This window comes from Xenopus laevis, chromosome 1L, assembly GCF_017654675.1.
Source record: "Xenopus laevis strain J_2021 chromosome 1L, Xenopus_laevis_v10.1, whole genome shotgun sequence".
Lineage (NCBI taxonomy): Eukaryota > Metazoa > Chordata > Amphibia > Anura > Pipidae > Xenopus > Xenopus laevis.
The window spans coordinates 164,444,918-164,470,608 of NC_054371.1; the positions used below are offsets into that span (position 1 = coordinate 164,444,918).

At 38.1% G+C, this 25,691-nt stretch overlaps 1 long non-coding RNA gene across 1 annotated transcript; it reads right to left on the bottom strand.

Annotated features, from left to right (window-relative positions):
- Positions 1-347: 347 nt before the first annotated feature.
- On the bottom strand, positions 348-20,107 carry LOC121394720. Its single transcript, XR_005961969.1, has 5 exons — positions 20,048-20,107; positions 15,456-15,556; positions 4,760-4,807; positions 2,373-2,421; positions 348-1,686 (listed from the first exon to the last, which is right to left on the bottom strand). It is a non-coding gene; the product is annotated as an uncharacterized LOC121394720 (long non-coding RNA).
- Between the last annotated feature and the right edge of the window lie 5,584 nt (positions 20,108-25,691).

Genomic DNA, 25,691 nt, shown 5'->3' on the forward strand with positions numbered 1-25,691 from the left:
AGAGATTTTAGTTCAACAAGGAGCCTATAAAAATCCTTAGGACACTTCTCTTTCTGTACATCAGCTCTCAAAGAGTAGTTTACAAACCAGCTAAGAGTTTTATGGAATAGTTTACTTATAGCTAGGTTTGCCACTTTTTTTGGGAAAAAATACCGGCCTTCCTATATATTTATCTTTTTTCCCTATTAATAACATTGGAATCAACCGTCATTTTTACTAGCACTGAACCCAGGATTCGGTTTGGGATTCGGCCAGGATTCAACCCTTTTCATCAGCATTCGGATTTGGCCGAATCCTTCTGCCTGGCCAAATGAATCCAAATCCTAATTTGTATATGCGAATAGGGTTGCCACTTGGCCAGTATTTAACCAGCCTAGCCGGTAAAACACCTGCCAAGGCCAGGGCCAGTATTACAAATTAACCAGCAATGTAGCTGCCGGTAAATTTGAAATACCCTTAAAAAGACCCCTCCGCCCGTCCCCAATCCCCTGGAAAGTAACTTTTGTTCTCTGTCTTGAAGTCTCCGCCCCCTTTACATCACCCCTTTTGATGTCACACTCCGCCCCTTTTTGTTCCCGCCCCCAACCAGCCGGTAAATTTAGGAAAAGGTGCCAGCCATATATGCAAATTAGGGGCGGGAGGAAAATTTGTGACTTTTAGTTACAAAACAAGAAAGTAAAAAAATATTTTCCCCTTCCCACCCCTAATTTGCATATGCGGATTCGGTTCGGTATTTGGAGGATTCGGGAGTACGGCTGGAATCCAAAATAGCTGATTCGGTATTTTACTGGCCTGGCCGGTAAAAGTGATGGTTGATTCCAATGTTATTAATAGGGAAAAAAAGAAAAATCTATAGGAAGGCCGGTATTTTTTTCCAGAAAAGGTGGCAACCAAACGTATAGCATGTAGGCAGTATTATTTTGAGACAGTCTGAAAGTGGTCTTTTTTACTTCTATTTATCAGCTCTCCATTTTAGTTTTAGTAGAGTTTCACCAACTATCCGGTTGCAAGGAAAAAATGTACCTAGGCAGTGGTTTGACCGAGAGTCTGGAATATGAATAAGGTAGCCTAAATAGAAAAATAAGCCATACAAAGTGACAATAATGATGCTGAAGATACACAAAACAATAGTTAGTGCAGTGAATAATAGCAGGAGCCCATAGGTAGGTGCATTCTAATACATCATGTCAGCAAGAAATATACGACAGCCAGAAAAGACAATGGAAAAGTAGCATAGGAAAAAACTCCTGCTTGCTTGTCATTTGCTTGTAGATAGTATATATTTGAGAAAAGGTAATCTGACTAGCTAAATATCATAAAATACATATTTAAAATGCAAGGTTACCTCACAAAGCTATAGCAATCCACTCTCCTGTGACCCCTGTCTCTCAAATAAATGTACCATTTTGGCAGTTTTTGTACTCTTAAAACCCCCTGTCAGCAACCACATGTATTGCACAGCACACTCTGTAATGGATAATACATGCAGACACTTACAATCAGTGACAGAGGACCTTGCAAGTATTTGAATTGCCAAAAATGGCAGAGTGTTACGGCACCACAACGTGACTATGGCAGGTAGATTTTCCGAACAGATACAAAGCTTTCCCCACAGAAATTGTGACTGGGGACAGGGTAGGTGGCCAAAAACAGGACATCATGGTGGTCTTTCCTTTCTTCCTTTTCCTATAAAACATATGCAAGGGTGATTAAGAATATGTGCATTATACATTGTTTAGTGTAATTTGCATACAAAACCTAATAAAGATGGATATATATATATATATATATATACTCAAAGGAAGACCAGCAACACCAGGATTTCAGTGTAACAAAGCAAAGTGTATTCAAATATACATGAAAAGCCGACGTGACGTTTCGGTCCACGCAGGGACCTTCCTCATATATATATATATATATAAAGAAACCAGCAACTACAGGGTATTATTGAAAAATCAAAAAAGTGTATTGAAGAAAAGCATGTATAGCCAACGTGACGTTTCGGTCCCTATTGGGACCTTTCTCAAGGCCTTGAGTAGTTTTCAATAATACCCTGTAGTTGCTGGTTTCTTTTTATGGACATATACAAATATTTAAACCGTGCAACCAGGAGTAATTGGGTAGCGGTGTGCCGTCCATTTTTTGATATATATAAATATATATATATATATATATATATATATATATATATACTTTGTAGGAATGAAGATGCACACCAGGATTTAGCAAAAAAGGTTAAAATTCAATTTTTATTGGTTTACATTAAAAAGAACCGGTCAACGTTTCGGTCTAAACCTAAGACCTTTATCAAGACCCTGATCACAGCATTGGTAAGCCCTCCATGTTTAAATAGCTAAAAAGATATCACTCACCAGTTCGTGCATGCCCACATGATCATGTGACTGTGAAGTAACCCAAAACCTGAATTTAGGAACAGATTTTACCTTGTTACTAAAATGTATAAAAACAAAATGTTACTCATAAACATGTTAAATGAAACACCCAGATTATTATACAAAGAAACATAGTAGTGCTGATTAGCAACATAGTATATAATAACCAAAAGTAACAATTAACATTGATTTAAGAAACATAGACAAGAACAGTACTCATTTAGACCTGAAGGAGCAATAGTGTTCAGTGTCCAAAAGGATTCACGTTGCAACAGTAGTTTCGATCTATCACCACCCCGCCTCAAAGGGGGGATGTGGTCTATGGCTATAAATCTGAACGTGGGTAGTCCGTGTCCTTTTTCTAAAAAAATGTTTGGCAACTGGTTTATTAGTTGTGTTGTCTTTAAAGGCTGTACTGATTGCGGAGCAGTGCTCATCCATCCTCAATCATAATGTTTTATCAGTTTTTCCAACATAAGTTAGCCCGCAAGGACATGTTATTAAGTACACCACATGAGTAGTGGTACAGGTAATATGATGTCTAATGGAAAGTCGTTTATCTGTTTCGGGTTGAAGAAACAATGTTCCTGGTGTCATATATCTGCAAGATGTGCAATTCGGGCATTTCAAACAACCAGGTTTCCCACCACTTAACCATCCTCTCAATTTCTTGGAATAACATTTTACTGGATCACTTTTAACAAGAAGGTCTCTCAAATTGGTCCCTTGCTTGTAACACATCATCAGGGGAATTTTCCCTAAAGAGTTGTCAGCCTCAATGATCTTCCAAAGGTCCCTTACACAGTTATTAGTAATATTAGCACAGGTATTATAGGAAGTAGTCAGTGGCGTAACTACCTGGGAAGCAGGGGGTGCAATTGGGCCAGGGCCCGCACCCCCGCAGGGCCACCCGGCAGTCACTGCAGCGGCGCACAGAAGTGGGTGTATCCTTCTCACTCACCCTGCACCTGGCAGTTTCCAGTGCACTTTTGTAAAATCTGGATATCCTCGCTTTTTAAAGCGGGACCACATCTCATCTAGCTGATATTCTGCACAATTCTTATGAGAGTTGTTGCGGAGTACCCTGCAAAAATGCGAGATGGGCAAGGATTTCTTCATTGGGTCTGGGTGACAACTATTATAATCTAAAAGCACATTTTTATCCGTCGGTTTTCTAAATAAGGTATAGTCCAGGCACCCATTGGATAACACCAATTCAATATCAAGAAACTGGACTCTTAAAGGGTGAATCACATAAGTGAATCTAACCGGACTATCCAATGTGTTGAGCTCATTAACCATTTCGATGAACTCATCATGAGAGCCTTGCCAAATAATGAGCATATCATCGATATAGTGTTTAAAGAAAAACAGTTCTTCACTAAATCTAGGCATAATATGGCATTGCTCGTATTGGTGCATAAACAGGTTGGCATATGAAGGCGCCATGGCTGCCCCCATTGCCGTCCCTGAGATCTGTAAGTAGAAACTGTTTTCAAAAAGAAATAATTCAAAGTTAATGCCAATTCTAATAACTCGAATACAAAAGAAATCGATGGACCACTGTAGGACGAGGACTCTTGGAAGGATTGTTTTATGGCCTCCATACCCCCCAAGTGTGGAGTACAGACTTACCACATCCATACTGGCCAAAAAATATGTTGTATCCTGTGCGAAAGGCAAATCCTTGATACTATCTAGTAGGTGTGGTGTGTCACGTAAGTATGTAGGAGTCTCTCTCACTACAGGTTGCAATAGTGTACCTAGATATATACCAATTGGATGCAAAAGTGAATCTCGGCCCGAAACAATCGGTCACCCTGGGGGCAAGGTTAAGCTCTTATGAACCTTAGGTAATGTATATAAGACTGGGCACTTGGGAAAATCCTGTTTCAAAAAATCATGTAGTTTCTTCACAGTCACATGATCATGTGGGCGTGTATGAACTGGTGAGTGATATGTTTTTAGCTATTTAAACATGGAGGGCTTACTGTGAATGGTAGCACCCAGAGATTGGTCTCAAACGGTGTGCGTTAGGAGCTTTTTGGATTGTATATATATATATATATATATATATAAAGAAGAAGTGTGTTGTTAAAGCAGCCAGGGCCTAAATTCATACATATTAAAAGTGTTCCTATGTACAGTATAATGCCATTTGTGTGCCCCATGAAGGGCCATAGTGGGGCTAGTAACCTAATCTTGCACATGACCATTCACCACCAATATACATAGGCCTTGTTTGCACTACATTTATCATGACTATCGTCTGAATGAAAACACGACTGATAGATAATTTCAATCATAATAAATTACCATTTAAAGAAACTTGTTACATTGGCATACACATATCAGTAAAAAATTACCCTTTCCATCTTTTTCCATGATCCATTATTGTGTCATTTACTGACCACCTGTAACAGAAAGAAGTGTGGGAGTAAAAAATTAAAAGACCCAGCTTTGTCCCTTGGGTTGAGTGTGAGACAGACTTAAAATGGCAGTATTTCAATCATGTATTATCCAATGGCACATACTGTTAGAAAAATATTTTTCATAAAAAGGCTTTATTTATAGGAAACAGTGTTTTACATAAAGGATGTTTCATGTGACTTGAATATATTTATAGAGACCCTGCTATAGTTTCCCTTTAAATGAAACAAATATATTAGTCCAACAAAAATCAGTTTGCCGTACTTTTATCCTATCCATAAATTATTGGACCTTTTACCGCAAACACAGATTAAACTCAAGGAAAGGAGCAGGTCCAATATAAAAAGACACAGAGTTCCACCTTGGCATCTAGTAATGCATATGTTGCAAAGAAAAAGTTAAAACATAACCTTTATTATCTGAGCAATAAAAAGACTTCATGGAAAAAATCAAATCAAATCCCTAGGGTCCAAAGTGAATAAGGAACTTACAGGCAACTGTGTAGCAACAGAATGGATACAATTGGGTTAAAGGGCACTATCAGAGAAAATGTTTTCCCCTACTGGAAGTGCAAACTAATAGAGCCCACACTCCAGTTAGGGAAAATAATACTCCTTTTTTTGCAAATAGAATTGCCCCTGACCAACAATATGCTGTCTGCATCGGGAGGGAGCGTGTTTGACGGCTCACCCGTTATGGGCATGTGTGTGACATCACCCACTGGCAGCATTCTGGGACACAAGCAATGCAAATAAAGCGTATAGATCTGTGCTTCCAAAGATGACCTTAGTAGCTCCCCTTCTTTTCTGCTGATCTTCTGGGCTGCTGTCAGTTACCTGAGCTTAGGAAGTAGCTCACTATATATACTGTATATATAAAATATAAAATCACACTACAAGGTAGATTAGTAATTAATACACATTCTCATTACATGGCAGCTCTAAAACCAGATAGCATCATAATTTAATAATCAGCCCTGTATCACCTTATTTTAAGTCCTGGATCATTACTGTTATAAAGATTATGAACATTTAGACCTGTACATTAAGTTCAGTATATGCACAAATGAACATGGTTATAGTTCCCCACATTTGATGATGCAAGGATTGAATTTTTGATTTTCTCACATGGCAATGCAACATGTCACTGTTCATATTCTGTATTTATGAGTTATGTATATTCAGCTTTGTACTCTAATACTTTATTAATGTGAGGTCTACTTTAGTGATGATGTCCCAATATGATCTACATCCATAAATGCATTGTTAGCAATATTACTTAAATATGATGTTGATTTATGCGAGAATTTATATTACTATTTTTAACAAACAACTATTCCTTATGTAACTTTAACATAAAAAATATCTGAATGAAAAGAATGAAATAGGACTGTGATTTAGGCAAGATGTTTGGTGACAGTGTCTTGAGATCTACTGATCACCAGCTAAAGGTCTACTGGTACATCCCAATCTACCTTTTGGGCACCCCTGCTCTAAGGGGTGGTTCAACCTCAGGTTAAATTTTAGTTTGTAATAGAATGGCCTACTATTAGCAACTTTTCAGTTGGTCATTTTTTTTATAGATTTTGAATTATTTGCCTTCCTCAGCTATTGTTTTGAGAGGCTAAGTATGTTAAAATTTTACTTTTTATTACTTAACTTTTTATTTCGGCCCTCCTCTAGTCATATTCCTGCCTGCCTTTAAAACCACTGTTTAAACTGTTTCAAACCACAAGTTAAATTGAACCCTAGCAAAAAGATACCTGCTGAAATTTAAAAGTGGAGAAATACTGATCAAAATATAATAAATAATGTTTAAAACTCCAAATAATAAAAAATGAAGATTCATTTTCAAATTGTCTCAAAATAGCTTCTTCTAAAAGTTAATTTAAAGGTGACCAGCCCCTTAAAAAGGTGTATATCCACTCAACCCACTTGTATTTGTCAAGCTGTTGCAAGTTAATTCCTGATTCACTTTGTACCCTAGGGAATATTTATTTTTTTCATACATTCTATTGCTGGGATAATAAAAGTTATGTTTTAACTTTTGCTTTGTAACATACCCATTACTAGATGTAATGGTCTTTCTATTGGGCCTGCTCCTTTCCTTGAATTTAATCTGTGTTACACAGCCCCATGTAATGTGCAAAGTGCAAAAAAAGGCTGCAATCAGCCAAACAATGCCTCCAGCTCAGTGGTACAAATATCATGAAGAGAGAGAACTCAGTACTCAATGCCTGTGGAAAGGGTCTCTCTGCCTCCAGTCCAGAATGGCCTACAAAACTGTCTTTGCTTAAGTACCACAGTCTTTGTAAGTACCACTGGGCCGGGGGTGCATTGAGGACACTTTTTCAGGAATAGGACATTGTTGTCATTTTTTGGGACCTTAAATTATAAGCTTCACTGGGCAAGAGCTTAAAGGGATACTGTCATGGGAAAAATTTTTTTTTTCAAAATGAATCAGTTAATAGTGCTGCTCCAGCAGAATTCTGCACTGAAATCCATTTCTCAAAAGAGCAAACAGATTATTTTATATTCAATTTTGAAATCTGACATGGGGCTAGACATATTGTCAATTTCCCAGCTGCCCCAAGTCATGTGACTTGTGCTCTGATAAACTTCAATCACTCTTTACTGCTGTACTGCAAGTTGGAGTGATATCAACCCCCTCCCTTTTCTCCCCCAGCAGCCAAACAAAAGAACAATGGGAAGGTAACCAGATAACAGCTCCCTAACACAAGATAACAACTGCCTGGTAGATCTAAGAACAACACTCAATAGTAAAAACCCATGTCCCACTGAGACACATTCAGAAACATTGAGAAGGAAAAACAGCAGCCTGCCAGAAAGCATTTCTCTCCTAAAGTGCAGACACAAGTCACATGACATGGGGCAGCTGGGAAATTGACATGTCAGATTTTAAAATTGAATATAAAAAATCTGTTTGCTCTTTTGAGAAATGATTTCAGTGCAGAATTCTGCTGGAGTAGTACTATTAACTGAGGTGTTTTGAAAAAAACATGTTTTCCCATGACAGTATCCCTTTAAGTAAATGACACATTATCTCTGCAAATCACTCCAAAATATACCAATGTTATATAAATAAATACTAACATATCCTAGCACCGCAAACACACTTTTATACAGTTCCAGAAATATATATGTGTCCATTTTAACAGTTCCTGTTAACTGTCACAGTGTGGAACAATACCCACTGGTCCATTCTTATCTCTTCTTAGGTTTATTCTTTTTTAAAATGGGTATTATGAGGAATTCACTCATATGGCAGACATGGTAATACTGTAACTTGTCAAAGTAAAAGACAGCGAAATCCAAGGTAACTTGAAACAAATGCCCACATATTTTATTCTCAATGGAGTTTTCATACAGTACATAACATAAAGATAGGAACTCACATATTCAATGTTGTGTAACAATAACATTCTGGTTCCCTAGCTGTCTGCATACATAAGGCTTTTTGGTAAAGCTTTAGCCACCTTTAGACTGTTTATTTCAAAAGCACAATTTTTTTTTCCAGGCCTGGTTTTTCACAGGAGTTTTCAACTCTCCCTCCATTAGCAAGTTCCTCACAGAAGTTCTGCTTTCCTTCAATCACTCCCTGTTGCACTAGTTATCACCTGCTCATTGAACACAGGTTCTGTAATTCTCCCCACATGCTGGGTCTCATACAGCATTCTGTTAACTTAGATATGTACCTTCCCTTTAGTGTTTTCTCAGACACTGTGCCATAGTATCCATTATTTTTATGCAGAGAACTCCCTCTAGTGGGCATATGCCACATGACATATGTCTACCAAAGTGATGCATGTACTGTTCTCTTATAACACAATCAAAGTGTGTAGGTGCACTAAGTTTATACATTTATTTAATTCTGGCCAACTAAATGTACTCCCTGAACTTTGTTAGCTTTATTATTTCTAGCATAGAAAAATAGTTTCCACAGCCAGAAGAATGGAGACCACATTGAGATACATTGGGGGAAACAATACTATTTTTGCAAAAAAAGCATTATGTCACCTGCACTTTTAGGGAGCTTCCGATATAGGCAGTCGTATTGGGCATACACAAATGCATAATAAGTGAGAGTCCGACTCATTCATTAGGCACATGTTTATGCCCTAACACGAGCCAATGTGGGCAGCATAGCACTTATGAGGTGCACTTTTTTTTAGCAAAAATAATATAGGTGCCCTTTAAAAAAAGCTGTTACAATTGATTCATTAGTGGATAACATTTCCTAGATGCTGATGAAAAATGTATCAAGTAATTTAGGAAATTGTAATAGTCTGCATCTGGTTTACTAAACCACTAGTCTGAAACACCAGAGGAAGGAAAATGAAACATCATTATTTCTTATGTTCTATTCGAAAACAACTGAAGTAAAAATATTTTTTGGAAGGGAAACTATCTCTGGCACCCAATTTGCCTCAGAGGGGGAAAAAACCCTTCCTGACTCCAAAATGGCAATTGGACTAGACCCTGGGTCAACTTGTACTATGAGCTAGCTTTCATATCCCTGTATTTCCTAAAAAGCCATTCAACCCCTTCTTAAAGCTATCTAATGTATCAGCCTGTATGACTGAATCAGGGAGAGACTTCAACATATTCACAGCTCTCACGAATATTTAGAACCACCTTTCTTTTAATCCGAATGGGTGACCTTGCGTCAGCTGGAAATACCTACTGGTAAATAAAGCAATAGAAAGATTATTATATGCTCCCTTTATAAATAGTTATCATATCACTCCTTAAAGGAGAAGGAATATTATGTATGGACCCACCTACCTCACTGGCATCCCCAGCCCGTAAAATGGTTAACAAGCTACTTTTCCTGGCCCGAAAGCTCATAGCGCTTCATTGGAGGGCATCTCTCCCCCCTACATATCAGGCATGGGAAAAAGCGGTCCAAGACTTGCAAAGGGTAGAAGATCTCATAGCTAGGAGGAATGGTACTTCCAAACAGTATCTTAAGATTTGGCAATCATGGATTTTGGAAGATGTATAACTGTCTGTTTGATCTTTTTTCTGTAATTTAACCTCATGTTTGGACTGTTTTGCACGTCTGACTGTTATGCATATATGCTCATCTACCGCTGTACAACTGCTAACTACCTGTGTATTCTTTGTTCTAATAAACTTATCTGAACCAAAAAAAAAAAAAGGAGAAGGAAAGTATTTACTTTCCTGAAACCCCGGGCCGGTGCAGCATAAAACTGCACCGGCCGGGGGGTTATTCCAGCGAGCACCACGGAGCAATCCTCTTCCGGCTTTTCTTTCTTCAAATTTCCCGGGGCATACGTATGTGCAGTAGAATTAAATAGCCCGCTTTTTAGTTAAAGTTCAGCTTTTCACTGTAATGCGCATGCGCAGCTGCGAGAAGAAAGAAAAAGAGGATTGCTCCGTGGTGCTCACTGGAATAACCCCGGGCAGGTGCAGTTTTCTGCTGATAGCAACACTGGCCCGGGGTTTTAGGTAAGTAAATACATTCACTTGGGGGTGCCTAACATTTGAAACTACTTTCCTTCTCTTTTAAGCGCCTCTTCTCCGGCATGAACAACCCCATTTTGGCCAGTCTTTCCTCATAGCTATGATTTTCCATACCTTTTACCAGCTCAGTTGCCCTTCTCTGTACCTTCTCTAATTCAGAAAAGATAGCACTGGAGACCAAAACTGTATGGCATATTCTAGATGGGGCCTTACCAGTGCTCTATACAGTGGAAGAATGACCTCTTCCTGCCGTGAATCAATGCCTCTTTTAATACAGCTCAAGACCTTATTTGTCCTTGATGCTGCTGACTGGCATTGCTTGCTACAACCAAGTTTATTATCTACATTATGGATTTGCTTAGTGCAGTCCCATTAATGGTATAAGTGGCTTGGATATTTTTTACATCCCAAGTGCATGACTTTACATTTATCAAAATTGAATCTCATTTGCCACTTAGCTGCCCAGCTTGCCAGTTTGTCAAGATACTGTTGTACTGTTGCAAGGATGCCACATCCTGGATGGAATTATTTGGCCTGGATAGTTTTGTGACATCTGCAAACACGGATAATAACTTACAATACCTTCCCCTAAGTCATTAATGAACAAGTTGCCCAACCCAATACCAAGCCCTTAAGAACCTTGGTTCAAGTAGAGAATGTATCATTAACCACTACCCTCTGCACCCGATCCTGTAGCCAGTTTCCTATCCATGTGCAAACAACTTCATTAAACCCAACAGACCTTAGTTTAGAAAGCAGTCATTTGTGGGACACGGTATTAAACGCTTTGCCAAAATCCAAATAGATCTCATCTACTGCTCACCGACTATCCAGCATCTTACTTACCTCATCATAAAAAGCAATCAAATATGTCTGACATGACCTATCCTTCATAAAGCCATGCTGAATGCTGCTCATAATGCCATTAACTAGGACAACATTTTGAATGTGATAATTTGCCCCCCACAGATGTCAAACTTACTGGCATGTAATTGTCAGGCTAAGATTGTAATCCCTTTCTAAACATTGGAATGACATCAGCTTTTTTCCAATAGGTACCATATCAGATGATAGCGAGTCTGAGAAAATCAGAAATAAGGGCCAGTCTAAAACTGAACAAAGCTCTCTTAGAATCCGGGGGTGTATGCAATCTGGCCCTGGTGCCTTGTTTACATTCATTTTTATTCAAGCTTTATGAATCATATCCTGAGTCAGCCACTGACTAGATTGAGATGAGCCATCAGTGCAGCTATGAAGTGACCCTGTATATTGTATTGTATAAAGAAAAGAACTGATTTAGCATATTTGCCTTTTCTGTATCTGTTAGAACCATACTGGTACCATTATTTAAAGGAGCAACACTCTCAACCTGCATCTTTTTACTATTAATATACTTAAAAATCTTTTTGGGGTTAGTCTTAGCCTCAGAGGCAATGCAATCCTCATTTTCCTTTCTTTGCCTTCTGGATTGCTGTTTCCGGATTTATTATAGTGTTTATATTCATTAAATGCAGCTTCTGTCCCCACAGGCTTGTAGTTTTTAAATGCCTTTCTCATTTTCCTTTTTAATGTCTTTACTTCTATATTAAGCCACATAGGGTGATTCTTAGTGCTTCTACATCCCTTTTTCCAGGAAAAGGGAAATGGGATGACTATCCAATACTCCACACATTTGTGTGCCATATTATTTAAAATTGTGAGATTTTATAACCCCGAAGCTACAGATAGAAGCCGATGCCATGCAATTATTAAAATCATATAACATACTTATGCATAAATATGTACTAAGAAAATACAAGGGCAAAGTATATAGGAGCAATACAGTATGCATGTATGCCATGTTCATAGAACTTTAACAACTCCTATCATATAATACCTGACCATTGAGACAGAATTTCGGGTTGTGTTTCCCATTGCCACTCTCCATGATAATGATCTAAAAGCCCAGTATAAACACCTTTCTAAATACCCAGAATATATATATACAATTCTAAATTATACAAAAATATTGGTCTACAGAGACTAAGCACTTATCATTTTAAAGGAAACATACCTAAATAGCTTGTAATTCAAAGAAAACTATCCCACTAAATTATTCTTTCAAAATAAAATACACCGCCTTATAACATCCAATTTATACTGCACTACAATACACAATGTGCAGCACAGCCATCTGTCCATTTGTTATTTAGAATTGGACCAGACTGCGAGGAGGCTGTATGCCATATGCTAATTCTTTGATTTGTACAATTCCACCTATTGCTGAGAGAGAGACTATAAAGCACACAAGTGTGTCATAAACAGAGCAATGAACAGCAAAGAAACCCGTTTGCTTAGTAATCCTTTCTGATTTTGCTTATATTATACAGTAGGGAATACATTATTCCCTAGGTTATAAAGTGTATAGTTCCTAAAGCTCAGAAAAATAAATTATGGACCATGTTAAGCTAGATATAATATGACCCCCTATAATAAATAAGAACATTTCCTTTTGAGATTGAGCATTAACACTGGCCAATATACTTGTGGAAGATTAAAGAGCACCTATTGCCCCAAATAGTTTTGCCCCATTGGAACTTCGGGCTGATTCAAAATGCTTACATAAGTACAATCAGGCAGAGTTTTGCCTGGAGACACTGTCCTTCACAAGTGACCTGGTCCTTTTGCATGATGAGAGAGCTAGTACATTTATAATATGTTCATGTGCCCCAATATGGTTGTGCACAGCAGAGCATCTCCAGGCAAAATTCTGTCACCTGAAGTTCAGGCTGTGCAGCATCACATAAAGAACATACTGGGGGCTGATAGGGGTTCCTTAAGTAGTGCATGTATAAATCTGTGTGGAAATTGTGTATTATGATCTGTAATTTAGTAGTTGACACATCCATCAAGTACATCCTTTGATCAAATAATTTTAACAGTATCTGAACCTGTAACTCATATACCAAAAAATGGATGGGTGGTGTATAAAATCTTTCCTTATACTGATGCCTGGGTGCCAGGCCTTGTTTGCCAACAGAACTTAGCCCAGCAGTGAGTCCCAGTATGGAGTAACCTATTTTCCAGAAAGCTATTGTGTCCTATTTAACCAAATGATAATTTGACTGTTCTTGGGCCTATACAGGTCATTGACTTCTAATATCCTTGTATTTTACAAAAGGGGCACATTATTTGTTATAATACACAAGTTTAAGTAAGTCATGTCACAAATTACATCACTAAGCACCATTTATAAGGATATACAGCACTGGGTTTCTGGGTTCATTTCCAGCCAAGATACTATTTGCAAGATGTTTGTATGTTCTACCTGAGCCAGCATGGGTATCAGTGCTATATATACTGTAAATACCAGGAATTAATAAAAATAGCATTCCATAATAATAAAATCCATTTTAAATTGTATCAGTATAACTTGAAAAGAGAATCCTCTCCCCCAACCAACTACACTAGTGGGCTAGTGTAATAAAAGGTGCAGCTATGCTCGAGGTCTAGTAACCCATAACAACCAACCACCAGGTGGAATTTTTAGTCAGCTGTTTTAAAACACACATCTCCCTGATAGCATTCATAGTTCAGTAGATGAGCACCATCTGGTGTCTGAGTGTGAGAGTGACAGCTGAGTCATCTAGGTGAGCTACTGCAGTATTTCATACAGTGACAAAGCGAGGGGTCAGGCTGGAAAAGCTACTCCATTGAGTTCATACCTACTACTCGTATGATTTAAAGAGTAAATTCTACAGTTGAAGTTTCAAAGGCTGACATTTCTAGTAACAGTGTACACTGGACAAACTCTGACACTACACTCCAGTACTATATACAGAGACAGACCGTTATACTTGGATGCACGTTTTCTTTGGCAATTGATACATTCCAAATCCAATTTCAGCTGTGTTCCAGGTTGTTAGCTCCAAATAGGATTATTACTTTTGTGCTTCTATGTATTAGACATTCTCTTAATGACAGACTAATGCTAATCAATCATCCGCTGTCTCCTATGCTAACAAAACCTCATCTCCAATTCCACTTAATGTAGGGGTGTTGCAAGTTGATGTAGGTCCTTGACCTGTTGCAATAAACCACCCTTTTTTTTATATGCAGAGTGCAGCCTATCTCTAATTTGTCAAGCTCTGTATTTGGTCTGTACACTATGGGGTATATATATCAAAGAGTTAAGTTAATAGTGAAGTTCCGCCACTCTCCATTTATTTCTATGGTATTTTTAAAGGCGTATTTATCAAAGGGTGAACTTTCACCCATTGATAAATACGCCTTTCAAAATCCCATAGAAATGGATTGAGAGCTGCGGAAATTTCACTCTAGTGGCGGAACTTCACTCTTTGATAAATTTACCGCTATGTGTTTCGGAGATCTCTTTCACTCATTTAGCTTTAAATATCATCTGTATGCTGATGATACCCAAATATATATATCAACCCCTTCATTAACAGCTGAAATAGAGACTCAAATCTCTTATTGCCCTCTAGCAATCTCCAACTGAGTGAGCTGATGGTTCCTCTAACCAAACATAAACTGACCAACTTTCTACCTGTCCAGATCTAAATTCCCCCTTACTATATCTATTGATTGCATGCTCATTGACCCTGTAAACTCGGCATGTTGTCTGGGGATAATCTTTGTCTCCTCTTTCCTTCTCTGACCATATTTACACTACTAAAAAACAAAAGAAATTCGGATGCACATCTGTAAGTTGCAATTGTGTCCAAACGGTGATTTATTTAAAGCCCAAAGTATACATCACAAAGGGGCAGCGTTTCGGACCCCTCCGGGTCCTTTATCAATCCTCTTGTGTCATACTCAAAAATCATCTTATATAGGGGTAGAACGGGGGTGGTGATTGTGAACCCCTCCCCCTCGTTAAGATGATAATGACATTCTCAATTGTATGTGAGTCATAGTCCAGTATCCAAAATCATTTGCATTTAAATACAAGTAAAATGTCCAATCAATAGAGTCCATCTTCACAGAGTGTCCATAGATTATCAGTGTCAAAAGATATAAAAAGTAAGCATGCAAAACCCCAGGCTTTGAAACATTTTGATACATTTAGTATGAAATACAGATTTCATAAATTTGGTAATTGTTTGTGACAATGGATACGGCATACCTGAGACGTCTAGTGGACTCTGCACCATTCAAAAGGATCCAATGACATGTGCAGAAGTCATGTATGACACTCAGGACATTGATTGTCGTTCCATTAATAACCTTAAAAAATGAGTGATAGTGTTAAAAATATATCAACATATCAATAAAATAGGTGACAACAGCAAAGATGTATAACTAGAATAAGGAGTATCCACCTACATATGAATGAACATGGCTGGGGTGTAATCCCTGTTTAGTCCATAATGTATCTAATTTGTGTATCCAAAACATTTCTCTTTGTTTCAACTGAAGAAGTCTATCGCCCCCCCTCCTGGGTATGGCTATTGTGTCAATGATCTGGAATTTCAATTGGCTGATGGTGTGTTTGGCTTGGTGAAAATGTGCTGGTACTGGTAAAGCAGTCAGGTTTCTACGTATTGTGGACTTGTGTTTAGAAAATCTGTCTTTCATTTGTTGTGTAGTTTCACCTATATAAAGTAGACCACAGGGGCATTTCAATAGATATATGACATATGTTGATTCACAGGTGAAATAATGTTTGATGTCGTATTTTTTACCAGTATGGGGATGGTGAAATGAACTGCGTTTGATGACTGAATTACATTGGGTACAGTGTAGGCAAGGAAAGGTCCCATATTTTGGAGTCTGAAGAAAACATTGGGATTTGTTTAAAGAACCCCCAATGTCTGCTTTTACTAATTGATCACGCAAGTTTCTGCTTCTCTTGTATTCCATCATGGGGGGTGTCTGAAATGATGGTACATCAGGAGCACAGAACTGCAAAATATGCCAATGTTTACGTATGATATTGGATCCACAATTAAATATAAGGTAAGAAAAAGGTCATACGCAGAATTACTGCAAAAATTCCAGGTGCTCTTTTATTCCACTACATGTTTCGAGCTGGCGCTCTTTGTCAACACTTGACAAAGAGCGCCAGCTCGAAACATGTAGTGGAATAAAAGAGCACCTGGAATTTTTGCAGTAATTCTGCGTATGACCTTTTTCTTACCTTATATTTAATTGTGGATACAAGGCTTCAAAGGACGGAAGCAGTAAGAAGTGGTCTAATTTGGAGGTGAATCAATGTTTAAACAGATGTGGTATGATATTGGATACTTGTCGACTAGCAGTTGTAAATTTGCTAACAAATACAAGTTTGTCATTGTTGGCAGTTTTTGCAGTCTTGTTAAGTAGTAGTTGGTCCCTGCATATTTACACTACTGTCAAAACCTGTTACTTTTTCGAACGCAATATTGTCTAAATCCGTCCCTTGCTTTCATGCTCATGCATGCTCTCATCCTATCCAGACTAGGGAATGGCAATCTGTGGATTCTGGCAAATGCCAGAGGGGCTGCTGTAAGATGCCAGGCATAGACTTAACCTGTGGGGGGCTGATTGGGCCTCTGTGTATTTGAAATGCCAGGGCATGTTTGAATCCCACTCCAGACCTGCCAGCTAGACTACTACTAACTCCCTTCTCTCCCCTCTACAATCTGTATTAAATACTGTTGCCAGAATTCTCCCCTTTTATCTAAAAAAGTGCAAGTCCCTCCTCTGCTGAAGTCCTTATCATGGCTTCCCATAAAACAAATAATAACTCCTCATAATCTTCAAAGCCCTTCATTTCTATGCACCTTACTACATCTCTTGTGTCTCTATTCATTCCTGGCCGACTCCTTACATTTGGAATGCCATCCCTAAATTTCTCTGGAGAGTATCCTCCCCCAGTCTCTTCAGAAATAAACTCAAAGACTACCTCTTGGGGCACTTGCATAACACCTAAACTGGGAACTGACACTTATATTGTCACATCACCCACTGTAACCAGCAGTGTTAAATATCCTCCTATTTGTGTTTGTAAGTTACCCTGCCACTTAGATTGTAAGCTCTACTGGGCAGGGACCTCCATCCTCTTGTCTGTTTGGCACTAAGCTCTTGGTCTTTATTGCAACTGTACTTTGTTTTTATTTGTATTTATTATTGTACTCCGCAAGGAGCACTCTCCTAGTCTTTTCAAGAAAATATTCAGATCCTACCTTTTGGAGCCCTAAACATTAGTCTAGTCCTGGCACTTATGGGACAATGCCTTACCTGTATATATATATATTGTATTTATTATGTTACTTGTCCTCCCTGTGTGTACTTTTATATATTGTAATATTGCACTGCATATCCCTTCATCACTTTAAAGATAAACTTATACATGTATTTGTTATGGCAATGAACGTTGTTCAATTAGTTTATTGTAGGAATGCACCGAATCCAAGATTCAGTTCGGGATTTGGCCAGGATTCGGCCTTTTTCAGCAGGATTCGGATTCGGCCAAATCCTTCTGCCCGGCCAAACTGAATCCGAATCCTAATTTGCATATGCAAATTAGGGGCGGGGAGGGAAATTGCATGACTTTTTGTCAAAAAACAAGGTAAGTAAAACATTTTTCCCCTTCCCACCCCTGATTTGCATATGCAAATTAGGATTCAGATTCGGTTCGGTATTCAGCCAAATCTTTCACAAAGGATTCGGGGGTTTGGCCGAATCCAAAATAGTGAATTCGGTGCATCCCTAGTTTATTGTTCTGCTGTAAAGTGCTGGGGACATAAGTAGTGCTATATAAATACAAATATACATACATATGAAGAGCTGGAATTTAGAAAAGAAGAGTACAGTAGATGCTAAGGTGGTTTGTGGTTAGAAAGAGAAAAATAAATACCAGTGAGGAAAAGGCTTGGGAAGAGGATTAAAATGAAGCATTGCTGAATGATTAACTGCAACCAATCAATAAAAGGACAAATAGCAGTTGATCTTTCCTGAAAGCCTTTTCACTTCCAAAAAGAGGTTTCAATCAGCATTGGTAATTAGCAATACTACAGGATTTTTCATACCAGTCAATCTTTTGGGGATCGGAAGAAGACTCAAATTTTCCTATTTTTTATCAAAGTGAATTGATAAAATCATTAACTGAGTTGTTGGTGTTCCTGCATGATTTCCAATCTGCCTTTGAACATTGTTTATTAACAGCTGATAACAGACCTAAGCGAGAACGGATGCTGCCTGCATTGTTTTTTCATTTACAAATAATTTTGAAACAATTAGAAAATTGTAATTAATATAATTGGAAAATTGCTTAGAATTTTTCATTAAGCAATATGTTTTTTTTTGCTTAAACCCCCATTAAACAATATAATAGTTGAAAGATAGATTTGATTTTTTTTAGGTAGACAGTTCCTTAAAACTAGCAACTAAATTAAATAAAAACAAAAAACATAAACATGATGTGCTATTAGGCTAGATGATGCTGTTTTTTGTAAGTAATTGTAGGGCTAGGACAATTATTCAATTTGGCAGCATTTGCTGCTAACTTTGGATGCCTGCTTCAGAGCTGAACTTATCAGAATGCCAGCATGAAATTATCATGAATATTGAGTTTTGTCCCAATTAATTTTATGAAAATAAATCTCAGTTTTGAGGCAAAAGAGATTCTTCAAAAGGAAAATAGGAACAGAATTGTACATCATGATATTAATGCTAACATATAAAGCATTTGCTTAGTTGCATTTTTCCTGTCTAATATGAAAGAAATTGCTGTGTGAAAATGAATCAAAACCTACTCCCATGACTGGGCAGTCTCTCTTTCTTGTTTCCTTTTCTTTCCTACTCCTTCCCTTTTCTTTTTACTTATATGTTTACTGAATAATTTTGTTATTTACCTTTTATCAAAAGTCCAAAAACCCAAGGCATTGAGGTAATATATCTACTTTTATAATTTGAATATGTCCTGGAGGAAAAAAGGCGCTTGCGAGGGGACATGATTACACTTTACAATTACATTAGAGGACATTATAGACAAATAGCAGAGGATCTTTTTACCCATAAAGTGGATCACCGTACCAGAGGCCACCCCTTTAGACTAGAAGAAAAGAACTTTCATTTGAAGCAACGTAGAGGGTTCTTCACAGTCAGGACAGTGAGGTTGTGGAATGCACTGCCGGGTGATGTTGTGATGGCTGATTCAGTTAATGCCTTTAAGAATGGCTTGGATGATTTTTTGGACAGACATAATATCAAAGGCTATTGTGATACTAAGCTCTATAATTAGTATAGATATGGGTATATAGAATTTAATTAAAAGTAGGGAGGGGTGTGTGTATGGATACTCGGTTTTCATTTGGAGGGGTTGAACTTGATGGACTTTGTCTTTTTTCAACCCAATTTAACTATGTAACTATGTAACTATGGAGTTGAAAGGAATGTATAAATGTTTACTCACTATGGCAAGCTGGCGGCTTGAACACGTAACTTTTAGGGGGAATTAGTCAATGGTAGGCAGGCAGCATAGGAAAAAGGAGCATAAAGACAGGGACACACAGCTTCTTCAAGGAAAACACACGTTTATTTTCCCACTTTTCACAAACACAGTGTATTGTCCACAGACACAGGGGTGACCATTTTATCATTCAAACAAATAATAAAATAAAACCTAGCCCATTGGGCACTACCTTCCAACTCTGGAGCAGTCCCTGACTAGGCTGGGCCCATTGTGGACTACCAGCAAACAAAACAATTGTTGTGGCTCACCCCTGTACTCACAGTCTTGGAGTGAACTTTTTAGCCTCCTGGCTTTTCTTCAATGTCCCACACAGACAACAAATCTGGCTCTTAATCACAGCCACGGGCTCCCTCTGCTTCATGCAGGATCAGGCGGCACTCCCAGCTCCTTTGGGAGTTCCTAACACAGCCAGGTCTCCTACCTGCTGTGCCCTGATGAGAGACACACTCTCCCATTCTAATTAAATCTAATTTAAATAGCCTTTCCACAGGACAGCTTTCCTGTGGAAGGTGAACTCCAATCTCTGCACTGGATCTGTGGAATGGAGTCCCTGGCTACTAAAGTCTTTAAACAGAGCGCCGATTCTCTGTTTAATAACTCCCTTCCTGGAGCCTATCTCAGTACCTGGGGAGAAATTAAAGGCTAGAGTGACCTTTTTCCACCTTTTCCTAGTCACTCTACCACATCACTTACAAGATAATCAAAATGTGATGGTATATCTCAGCACAATTGTACCAAATAGAACTGAGGAATGTACATGTTGATACGGTGTCTTCTAAATGTAATAGCAATATGTATGGACAACATTAACCTGACAATTGCATTTTGAATGTTATTCCCTTTCGTTATGTCCAGTAATGATATATGACAATACCTATGTTTTTGGAAAAATAAAGAATATACAAGAAAAAACCTACTCCCATACAATATGGGAAGAATTTGTCTTCAGAAAACAGGATCCAAGTTAACTGTCATGAAATTGTGTAACTGTGGGTTCTTGGTTCAGAATTTGCCCGGATCATGTTATTTTTTACCCCCAAATACCCTTACCCATCAGGCAATCAGACAATGTGCCCATAGCTGCACCAAGTCATATTGGCACCAAAGGAAACTTCTACTTGGCTTGGTGCCTGGCCTAGTCTCCCCACCCGTTCCATACCTGCTCACTTTCAAGCCTTTTCACATATAAGCAGAAATGGGAAGTATTCCTATAAGATGTGTGACTATTTTTGTTCATTTTATATAAAGTTATGTATGAAAAGATTATAAAGATGGGAGAAACAGCAAGTAACAGCCTTTTTGGCAAGTAGGTAAGCTTGGTGGAGTGAGATTTATTCAATAAATTGAAATTTTATTGTTATTGTTGAAGCAATTTCTCGTTCTATTTCATACTTATAACACTTGGGGTAGTTGGCAGAAAGGAAATGCTGGGAGTGGTTCTCTGGAGGCTGCAACAGTAGATGCCTTCTTGACTTTAGGAAACAGGCTGGTCAGCATGCCTAAGTTTGATGGACTGAACCTGACTAAAAGTGTGCAGGGGACCATATGACTGTACCATATTCCAACTGAGTATAGCGTATCTGTAAGGCATTATAGTCCTTAGAAGGAGATGCCAAGAGAGCTGTGTTGCAACTGCCTGCAACCAATGTTCTCTCTAATTCCTTCTCTGTGTGCAAAAAAATTATTCTGTGTGCATATTTTAAAATTATGTGCGCATTTTTTTAAAACTGTTCCATTGTCAGAATTAATGCAAAACGTTGTGCTTTCACACAAAATTATTTGTGCACACCACAGTTTGTTGTGTGCATTGGCCTCAAATTTGTGTGTGTGCACACAAGTGTACATTGCCAGGCGGCAGCAGAAAAGACAATTCTTAAAGGAAAACTGTACCCCTCAAACAATGTAGGTGTCTATAAAAATATATTGCACAAAACAGCTCATATGTAAAACCCTGCTTCATATAAATACACCATTTTCAAAATAATATACTGTAGGGACCCATAGGTTTAAAATGTCCATATGGCTTCAGTTCCCTACACTTACTCCTTTTCCTTAGTTGCTGGGCAAAAGCCCATGTATCTAGTTTACTTTTACCTATCCAGTTATTGGCCAATAAAAAAAAACTATATTTTTATGAAAATGGTTTATTTAGATGAAGCAGGGTTTTGCATATGAGCTGGAGGAGAATCTGCTGCCCTGCTGCTCTTCCGTTGTTGGTCTGCCTGCACACGGGATCATTGTTTCCGCTTGGGTGCAGGCAGACGTGGTGGGTTTTGGCACCGAAACGTGACATTTTAAATTTTGAGATTAAATCCACCCTCGGTTCAAAGGCTAAGGGCGCAGCAAGGCAGTGGATTCTCAGCCTGGATCGTCTGGCACTAGCCTTAGAATCACAGGATAATAGAAACAAGGCCAATAAGTCATTTATTTTTGTGCACATTGGTGCACATGTCACCATTATGCTCTGCTTTCATCTTCCCATCAAAATCTAGTCCTTCGGGTTCAGTTTTCAAATATTTAATAGTATTAAATTATTAGATGTGTCAACTGAAGCACCCAGCAGATTTTCTTAGACTGCACTCAAGAAACATGACTGCCTATGACTTGGGCTGTTGGTAAAACAATATATGAAATAGATTAACAGAAATGACAGTGCTTATGCCTCTTTGCAGATAACATTTCAAGTTTCCAATAAAATCATTTCAGCATAGACTTGTCTTTGAAGGATCATAATCGGGGCTTGAGTTGGGATGAAAAAGGTGTGTGGCAAGTGTAACATGGTGAAACAACCCCCTCTCACAACCATAAGCCACACCTACTGTTATAGTTAGCATCACCCACCAATACTTTCTGGTTTCAGCCACTTAAAAGAAAGCCATTTTTTTATTTCCATTTTGGTGTTTCTTTCCAGTATGTTCCTAGTATGCATAGATTTGGCTAAGTGTGTGGCCTGTAGGGACCCCAAACTTAAAATTGCATATGACCTATCTTTGTTGCCAGTCCAGCTTATAAAAAACACTGAACCCAGCCTGTGTATTGTGTGCCATAACACAACACAACCCAGCATATTCTATATTACCTTACTTTTGGGCATATTTAATTTTAGTGAGTGATAAAAAGTGAGATAAGTTTTTCTGAATTGCATCTCAAATTGCATCTTGTCCTTGAGTTTTCATGTGATAAACCATTTTCTCACTGAATTGGATCTGGCCCATTATTTCATATATACTGTATAATTGTCTCACTATATTAAATTGTTGCTGTTCAATATCTTCATTCTAACGCCAGGCGAATTTTCTCCCAAAAAACGCTGGCAACTTTTCAGTTTTTCAGGGTGATAAGCTGCAAAAGAGTGTAGGGTACCTGGCTTCCCCCCCTACATTTCCTAACATATGGCACATAAACTATACAGTGGGCACATGTGTAGGGTATTACAACAACTTTATTTTATTTTATTAAGGTTCCCTGGGCTTGTGTAGTGTAATGTATTTGTTGCAATATATCGCATTTTAGTCAATTAGCGTTGTCCTGACGAATTTTCACCTGGCGAAGTGTTGCGTTGTGAGCGAAGCCGTCTCTGGCGAATTTTCAGCAGTTAGTAAATTTGCCCCTAGGAATCTGTCAGTGGGGATAATAGGCCACTAAAAATGTATACATATATACATATATACATTTCATCCGGAAAAATTCTATGTAAAGCACTACATTAACATTTTGAGTTCTGTATATTACTAATGAACTCACAGCATACATCAGATTCCTGAAACCAGTGTCTAGTCAAATATTTACTACATCATATACAGTAATTGCTTTTTAGTGATAATTCATACTGTTCTATCTGTAGAGTAATATTCTATTTTGGACATATGAACACAATTTATACTTGTTTGTTTCTAAGTAGCCTTTTGTTACATAAGCTGAATCGTGTGAGTAGATACTGCAGTGAATCATTACGGGTTCTGCATGCCACCCCCACTCTCGCCCACACAAGAGCAGCAAAGAGGGGAGCTGTTGACTGTCAAACCCACAGCCTGTGCTTAATTATCCTCTTCTTGCATAAGGTCTTTTGTGCAGTACTGTATATATATGTATATATCTATACACACACACACACTCTCACTGCATAAAGAATGAAGGGGAGGAAGCACAAATAGAATCGGAGATATAGAGTATTTCTGCCTGAGAGGAGGGAGAGAGATTTCCCCATGGCTTATTTCGGTATGTACATTTTGGAGACCTGAGTGTGGTATCCTCTAGGAATTTAAGTTAACAAACACTGAAAAACATATCCAACACCTTATTCTGTATTATCAGATAGCAGCACAACAAGCTTACATAGAAGTGTCAGCGAGAATGGAATTTATTATTCAAAGCTTTTCTAAAAATCTGATTGCACAGAGCACTTATACAAAATATTGTTTTGACACAAAATTCTTTGTGCACACCACAATTTGTTGTGTGTGTCTGCCGCATGAGCGCACCCCTTAGAGGGAACATTGGCTTCATGCTATAACTTGTATGGGTATGGGATCCATTATTGAGTAACCTATTATTCAGAAAGCTCTGAATTACAGAAAGGCCATCTGCCATAAACTGCATTTTATCCAAATAATCCAATTTTTTAAAACTATTTCCTCTTTCTCTGTAATACTAAAACAGTACCTTGTACTTGATCCAGACTAAGAAAGCAAACCCTTTTGGGTTTATTTAATGTTAAAATGATTTTCTAGTAGACTTTAGGTGTGAAGATTTAAATTACAGAAAGATCTATTATCCAGAAAACCCCATGTCACAAGTATTCTGGATAACAGGTGCTATACCTGTATACGTGCTACATTCAAGTTATACAATTTATGGATTAAACTCATATGACTGCAATAAAATCATCGCTTTTATCAATCTGGTTGTGGGTTCTTTACCTTTTTTACACCCTATCAGTTGAAGACTCAGAGCTATCTTGGTTACAAGGATATATCCCTTTCCTGAGGGGATGTGGCAGCTTTTTGAACATCCGTTTTGCAGTCCTGCAAAACTGTTCCTATGGGCTGGAAGTGGCCCATTAAATGCCAGAGTATAGAAACAGATTATCCCCTTAATATGCAGGCCTGGAGTGGCGATTTGCATGCATGCAGTGGGGGCGCAGAGTTTGGAAGTTGGAAGGGTTCCCCCTGGGACTGCTAGGAGTACCTTTGGTGTCACAGCCATAGTGGGCCCCCAATGCTCCAATCTGACCCTGCTGATGAGATACACACATGCTTAGGGGCAGATTTATTAATATATGAGGTTGTAATTTTGCTCAATTCAAACTTATTAGATCTGCCAGAATCCCTCCCAATTGATTTGACTAGCATAACCTGAGAATATACCTCCATTACTCTAAAAATCACCCCTCCGGGCCAGTTAAAGGTATAGAATTGTGAAGTTAACATAGTAAGCTGTTTTAAATAATCATATTATATTGCACTGACCAATCAAAGTAGTTACAGTGAATGGCACACAGTTTAGTTTGGAAATTCATTTGCCTATTTAACTATGGGCCGTTCCAGGATAGTGGCATTCTCTTCTTAACACATTCAATAATGTGCTTAATGCTATTTTATCATTTGTATGTATGAACATTTATTTTTATTTTCCTCACTGTTCTTTATATTTGTGGTCATATTAATGAATTTGATATTGAATTAATGAATAATTTTAATGTACAATATACTGGTGCATATTACTAATTCCTTCCTACAGATGAACTATGTGGGTGGAAGACTCTTGAGTGTCTCCCACACGTTATAGTGTTGTCAATTATCCTCTTTAGTTCTATTTTACAAATATTTTTACCCACATGTTTTGGCAGTCATTAATGCTTATTTTGGTCTAATTATGCATACAACCTGCAGATGCGAACTGTTT